Below are 7,410 nucleotides of genomic sequence, written 5' to 3'. Positions count from 1 at the left end.
CTTTGAATTTGTGTCAAAAGCGTTCCCCGCAGTGCGCGCATATCTTCACATCCTGAGAAAACCCTGCTCTCCACGCAGCTTCACAGAGGTTCTCTAAAGCCTGTTTCTGTGGGAGCTGCGCTGTTAATTATTAATACGCTGGCTGGAGGCAGCGAGAGGCTAAACTTCCCTCACAAGTGGTTGAGTGACAGTGGGGACTTGAGTTTCGTTTTCCAACGGTGACTTTTGTAGTTCATCCGCATCCAGCGTATTGCCCTCGCAATTCACAGTGTTATTTGTTGGTTTTGAAAGGGGCCGAAGACATGTTCACTGCCATGTAAAAGCCTATATAACCGAATAGAGCGCTGTACGTACCACAATGATGTCACTCGGTAACCTCTGTGACTCCCGACTCCTGAAAAGAAGTTTGATCCAACACACTGTTGGGCGACATTGTTTTGTTGGCTTGCAGAGGTGATATGAGCATCCAGTAGAGTAGATGATAATTGTGTGGGCCCCAGACCAAAATTCTGAAGTACCCTCAGGCCTTTTGGCTGCCTCCATTTTGTTTTCATCTTGAAGAATGATTGCTGTGCTCTATTCATATGACACCTCTGATTCAGGAGTATCATTTTAGTGCAAAACGGATGCCAAAGTCTATGGGGAAGTCTCATATCTAAACACATGTGCCAGGAGTAAAATCCAACTCTGCCGCCCCTTACCCCCACCCCCTGTCAACACATACCTTTTTAGGTTATCTTAATTGCCAGCAAATAGATGTGTGACCCATCCACCCTACTGCTCCCTGAAACCCATAAGACAGAGTGCCAGTGAGACATGGAGGAAACTATCAGTCTGCTGTTGTCACGTTAGACCCATAAATAATGAGCGATAATGAATTAGGGAAAGCAGTTGAGGTGCATTGGGCTAGCCCACGTGGGGCAGTCAGTGATGTGTGATTAGGAACAAATAAATGGTTTGAAGGTGGGGTGTGTGTGAGTGTGTGTGTGTGTGTGTGTGGGGGGGGGGGGGGATTACCGTCCAATTAAGAAAATTCTTTAATGTCCATTCAAAACCTTCCCTGCCTATTGTTACACTGTAAAGAATTATGCAGTTTGAGTAACACTTAGAATGAATCTATTTTATAAATGGTTTTGATGAGATTTTAATAGGATGGTCTGCTCTACCAGCAGAAATTCATTCATTTTTAGTGCCACATTAAATTTATGGAAGTTTTTTCAGTCCATGATGTCATCGGGCAAAAATAAAGGTTTTTTTTTGTTGCTGTTGTTTTCGGAATACCTATTTTTTTTAGGATGAAAAACAAATTGATGCTGATGCTGTTAGACCTTGGCTGGGGAGCAAGCTAAACAGTGCTTTTCCAGAAAGCATTTAAAATCAATTTCTCTGCCATGGATACCATTTCCCACCCAGTAATGCATGTGCAGCTAGCCTGCGAAGAACATCCCAAGTGGTAAGGAAAGCAAAGCGTTGAATCTGATCCGAAAGACAAACTTTGGTTAGATTTAAGAGGAGCGGTCTTGCTTCAGTTGGACAATAGTAATAGATGCTCCCTTTTGGCAGACAGCTCATTAGATGGATCTTACCTTTCCTTTCCAGCTAAACTGTCATCAAGTTGCTTTTACTTTAATATGAAGGCCTTTTAGCTTTATAAAATAAAGATCATTCTTAAGCGCAACAGAAGATCTGCAATGAAAATGATGGTTACAAAGGCAGCATCCTTTAAAAGGAGAGCTTTGTGTGAAAGGGCACCACTGTCACTATTTTTCTCATTTGCTACTTGAAAGTGTACATGTTTTCATAATTTAAAGGGTACTCTTTTGTTTGGGTGAACAGTAAACGAAAATGCGATGGATAATCTTTGAATACATTTCAAAAGCATCAGGGGGAAAGTGGACAAATTGATGACAACAGATTATACAAATACTTATCCTCAAATAGTCCTGGGTGAACAGGCCAGATTTTTTATTTGCTAATTAGACATACATGTTTTTTAAAACATTAACTCTTAGTTGGAATATGTCTAAATTTTTTGATCTAGTGGTACACAAATAATGTAAGCTTTATAAATGATTATTAAGTTAAATAGTTAAATTAGTGACAGTTTCTTGATTGATTGATGCTGATCATATTGTAATCTGCAATAGAAAAGGCACACTAAGATTATTATACTGTAGCATAATACCCCAACCAATCTGTCCTTATCGTCATGAAAATTAATAACCGAACACTGCTTCTGACCAGCTATGTTTGGTGCCGTTGAGGCTGTCGAAATCTGACCCGTCTAACGGTAATGAACCTGAGCGACAGTAACAGAACCTGGCATGAACAGGCACCCTCCAAGCCTTGTGAGGGTGCAGCGCGTGCTTTTCAACACACGTCCCTGCGCACCTCATTCAATTACCAGCTGGGGGGGAGGAGCCAGGGCTTGTCCGCAGACCAATGCCGCGCGTCGCGTTCTCCGTATCCACAAAATGGGTCCTGTGACGGGGTTTTTTTTTCTTTTCTTTTCTTTTTTTCGGAGGGAGCCGATAAACTAATTGGAAAGTGTCGCAGGCCGCCGAGCGGGGGCCCTCTCAAGACAGACAGAGGGCGTGCTGCAACAAAGCCTGACCTATCAAATCACATTAGGGGGGGCAGGGGGTTAAAACGCTGACGCCTTCAATGTCTGCCAAAGGGGATGAGAGGCGTAAATCATAGGTTAGGCACACACTCCACTCCTGCCTCTCTAAGTAATTACTCCTGAGTAAAAAAATAAAAAAATAAAAAATAAAAAATAGGACTGGGAAGCTGCGTGGCTAACGGGCATTCGCGCACCTTCCTGAAATGAAAATTGGCCTCGCTTATCGACCGCGGGAGGAAGAGGAGGCTGGCATCCAAAGGCTGGCAAAAGCTTTGAGCTGTTAGGCATCTCTGCCAGCATCCGCATTACATAGGCAGGGGGAGGGGGGGGGTGGGCTTGACAGAAACAACCATCAAAGGGGAGAGTGTTTCATGCGGTCGACAGAAGCTGCGGCAAGGCATAGCTTTCATAGTTCACGCAAAGGCCTTATACCCCCAGGCCCTTCATGAGTGAGGCGACAGCTCTGACGTTCAGACCAATACCCAGCTGCTGGAGATAATCCCGGTCTTCGCACTGTCAACCATGGTTGAAACAAAAAAAAAAAAAACACAGGCAGGGAGTCAGGTCAGCCGGTTAAAACAATAATGTATTTTCTGTTTCGTTCATCTATGAATGTTTCCTTTTATTCAGGTATGAAATCTACAGAAAGAGTCCCCGAATTTAATATCCTGGTCAGGACTGTTTCATGTATGCCCCTTTTCCATTGCAGAAAACAGTTGAGGAGCCATCTGTACCTAGAAATATCTGGAACCTTGGTAGTTTCTGGAATGTTCTCCTGTTTCCAACGAACTTTGAGAACCATGACGATGAGAATTTGGGAGGGAATGACAAAAAAAGAAAATGTGTTACATAGCCTAACCATACCTTAGTAAGCGGTGTTTAGAGAAAGCCTCTCGACTGTGAACCACTTTGTAAAATACACTAAGTTACTCCCGAACATGAGGGGTGAAATAGAAGGCTGAGCGAGGCTCACAGGTAGGCTTGGTCAGCCAATGTTCCACACATGGAGGACGGAGGGAACATGAAATTCAGCACTGATGACCAGTTTAGCAGCGTTTTCGGAATAACAAGCCGTCACAGTAACAGCGAATTGCAAAGCACTAAAATCTGATTTAATATAAGTTACAGCTACGTGTTTGTGTTTTATTTCCTGTAATTCTACAGCTGTGGTTATTATCGGCATAACTAATGCACCACTTTAACTAATGTGTCACATGTTAACGTTGGCTAGCTGCTAAGAAATGTGTGTACACTCTGCCTACCAAAACAGCATCTGACTGACAGAATGATCACAAACAGAAGACGGTTGTTCTCCTTACTATTGTTTGCAATTTTGATTTAGTAGCTAGGCCTATTGGTAACAAAAATGTAGCAAGGTAAGTATGCGCATGCTATACAAAAATGTTTTAACTTTGGTAGAATATTTTTTAGCCAGACATAGCATAATGACTGAATATATACATAGACCTTTGGTTTGCTCAGTGTGTGATGATTTACAGGAGGTTTGCATTTGACCAATCAAAGATGTACAGGACTGCTAGCTCCACCCCATCGTGCCTTCCATTCGATTAGCTAAATTTAGTTTCAAGAACCATACACTATATACATCTTTTTGCAATGGAAGTGCATCCAGAAGCCGTGATCTCAGTTTCACGGTACGGTACGGTGCAATACGGCTGGAAAAGGATGGAAAAGGGCCAATCCTCTGATACTCAGTTGGATGATACTTTTTTTTTTTTTACTGTAATATTATATTGAGATGACCTTTAAATACAGAATGAAAATGACGTATGGTGAACCCATTACTGGGTCTTCATTAATCCCAGAAAAAAAAATATTCCTGGGAAGGCCAGGTCGAAGTAGAAAGGGATGCTTGCTTATATCACTGCATGCAGACACATTGTTAAATGAAGATGCAGATGCAATAGCCGTGCACCCTAGCTAAATGTTTTCTTCAAATGTCCATGAAATATGGCATTCTTTGTTCACTTTAAAGGGGAAGGCTTTCTTCATGGATGGTTTCCGCTCACTTCGTGTTGCTCGGTGAAGAATGTCGTTACCAGGCAACAGGCATAACAATGGCACAGGTGCTCTCTCTCTCTCTCTCTCTCTCTCCCTCTTTTCCTCTCTGTCGTGGGAGGGCTTTCGTCTGCTTGTGTCTTGGAGGTTAATGGCAGCTATTTTTGTTCAACTTTTCAGAATCATTAAAAAAAGTACTCATTTCGTGACATTTAGGACTAACGCCACAATGCATAATGTCATTTTTGGGGAGAAGGAGGTCCCCCGCTGTTGATATAATTGAAAAATCTAAGTACAAAACCTAATTATTTAATCCTGAATTTCCACAGCAAATAAGCTACCTTTAGCCATATGCATCAAAGATGGGAGAAACTATTTTGATTCTGAAAGAAAATGAAAAGAACATTTTTTTCCCACTGAAGTAGAGGTGAGGTTATATTTCCTTGCTTACCTAAAGCCATACGCTTCCAAAATCCAAAAACAAACAGAGAAAATAAAAAAAAACCTTGTGTACAATGAGGCCGCTGATGTAGCATGGCAGAATTTTCACCGCTGAATCTCATCGGTCAGTTTTCTGCTATGGCAGAGGCTTTGGGTCTGTGTTAAATTGTCCTCTCCCCTCCCCCCTCCACTGCACCCCCCCCCCCCCCCCTTCCCAGGAAGTCTCTCGCCCTTAATCAGAAGGCTGCACCACCACCCTCTCCCCCCCTCCTCCCCCTGCCGGCCCCCCACCAGCAGCTCGCTCGCTCCCTTTCGCTCCCTGTCCAATCCCCCAACGACACCCCTGCAGTTAGCGTCTGCCAAAGGCCGCTTCTGTTCATCAGTCAGCCATGCACTTAGCAACAAAAGATGTGTGGTAATTTCCCCGCTCGCCGTCCCGGGGGGCAGCGCGCTCACCTCCCTGCCGAGGCGACTGACCCTCGTGTCACGCGTGATCGCGGCGTGGGAGCACGCGCCGAGCCTCAGCCTGAGTGGCGGGCCAGGAGCGGAGGGGGCGCCCGCGGACCCCGACGGCTGCCGCTCACCCCGGACGCCGACTTCCTGCCGCGGTGCCAGGCTCCCCGGCTGCACCTGCTCTCCCGCCTGCCTCTGACGGATGCACGCGTGCATGCACGGGCGCACACAAACGCGCACGTGCCCACAAGCGTGCGGACATGCATACATGCATGCGCACCCACACGGACGCACATGTGAAAACATGCACACACATGACGACATGTACGTGCGTACATGCACACATACGCGCACGTGCGGACATGCATACATGCATGCGCAACCACACAGGCACACGCATGCAAACACGCAACCGCAAGACTACACGTACGTGCGTACATGCACACATACGTACACATGTGCGCACATGCGTGTGCCCTGGTAGCCACATGCACAATTCCCACACTCATGTATGTGCACACAAACTCACAGACACAAATGTATGCATGCATGAACATTTGTACCCAAAGATACGAACAGTGGAACTTGAGGGAGATCCGGTTTACTGGAATTCTCTCAGAGAGGCAAATCCCGGGTATGAGGACACCTCCATCCAATTTGATCAATTGCAATATTAATCTCAACGGGTCAGCCCCGCCGACCCAGGCATTTGATTAAAAGAGAGAAGAAATATGACGTAAGCAATAAATCTGTTTGTCAACATGCTTCATTGCATGAAGGAAGGAAATAAAAGGAGTGCGCGTGTGTGTGTGTATGTGTGCGTGTGCGTGTGCATATGCGTGCGTGTGTGTTTGCGTTTGTGTGTGTGTGTGTGTGAGACAGAAAGAGAGAGAGAGAGAGAGAGCCGTTATACCCTGACCTCCACTAGGTCCTGAACCACCCATTACTGCAGCTATACAGACTTTATGCCCCCCATTTGCACCCCGTTTTCTCCTCTAATGCCAGGACCAAGGTTTCCAGCTCTCATTGTATGTGGCTCTTCCTGCTTTTTCACTAGTTCTGAGAGAACCACCAATCTCTGGCCTCAGAATCTACTGCAGCATATCTGTCCCTGAGCTAGGTTCAAGCAGGTTTACTGGAACACTAACAGTGTTGCATCTGTTGCGAAGAAAGTATTATTAAAGGAGATTTTTGTTTGGTTTTCTATGAAGTATTAAAAGCTATTTAGCTGAAAGGTCACGTAGTCCACATCACGGTTTATAACAGCCATTGCTATTGATAGCTATGTTAGCACTACATTCATCATAGGCACAATGGGTATTTGTGTATGTGCTGAAGTACTGTAGATGTAAACCGTTGCATTTTACGGAGGTTACATACAAAACACAGATAAGGGTAGTTCCTCATGTTAAGCTAAATTTAATGTGAAAGGAAAGCTTTGATAGTTACTTTATCACTTATTTAAGTATGACATCCTGTTCTATATTCATGGCATCCAGGATACGGGAATAGAAAACCTGTAACCCTTATAAACGAATCCTGTTTAAGTTTGCAATTCAGTTCACAGGACAGGGGGCATTAGCGAACAAAAGAAAGTTGTGATACCTGCTGTGAGTGATCAGACTGTTAAACATAGTACCCTGAAGAATAGCGATCATCCTCCTTTCTGTTCATTTCTTACACCACGCTATCCACGCACCACGTTATCCCTTTGGCAAACACATCACAATGTGGCTAACTGCAATTAGCGTGTGAGCTATAGCCTTGGCTCACCGGAGTCCGGCTCCTGTTAGCCCAGGCCTGTCTCTGCTAGCAGCGTGGGCAGTGCGAACAATGCAGGTGCTCCTCAGAACTGAAGCCTGCATTATGCGGAA

This window comes from Anguilla anguilla, chromosome 5 (genome assembly GCF_013347855.1).
Source record: "Anguilla anguilla isolate fAngAng1 chromosome 5, fAngAng1.pri, whole genome shotgun sequence".
In the NCBI taxonomy this organism is placed as follows: Eukaryota; Metazoa; Chordata; class Actinopteri; order Anguilliformes; family Anguillidae; genus Anguilla; species Anguilla anguilla.
This window is presented reverse-complemented; position numbering follows the sequence as displayed.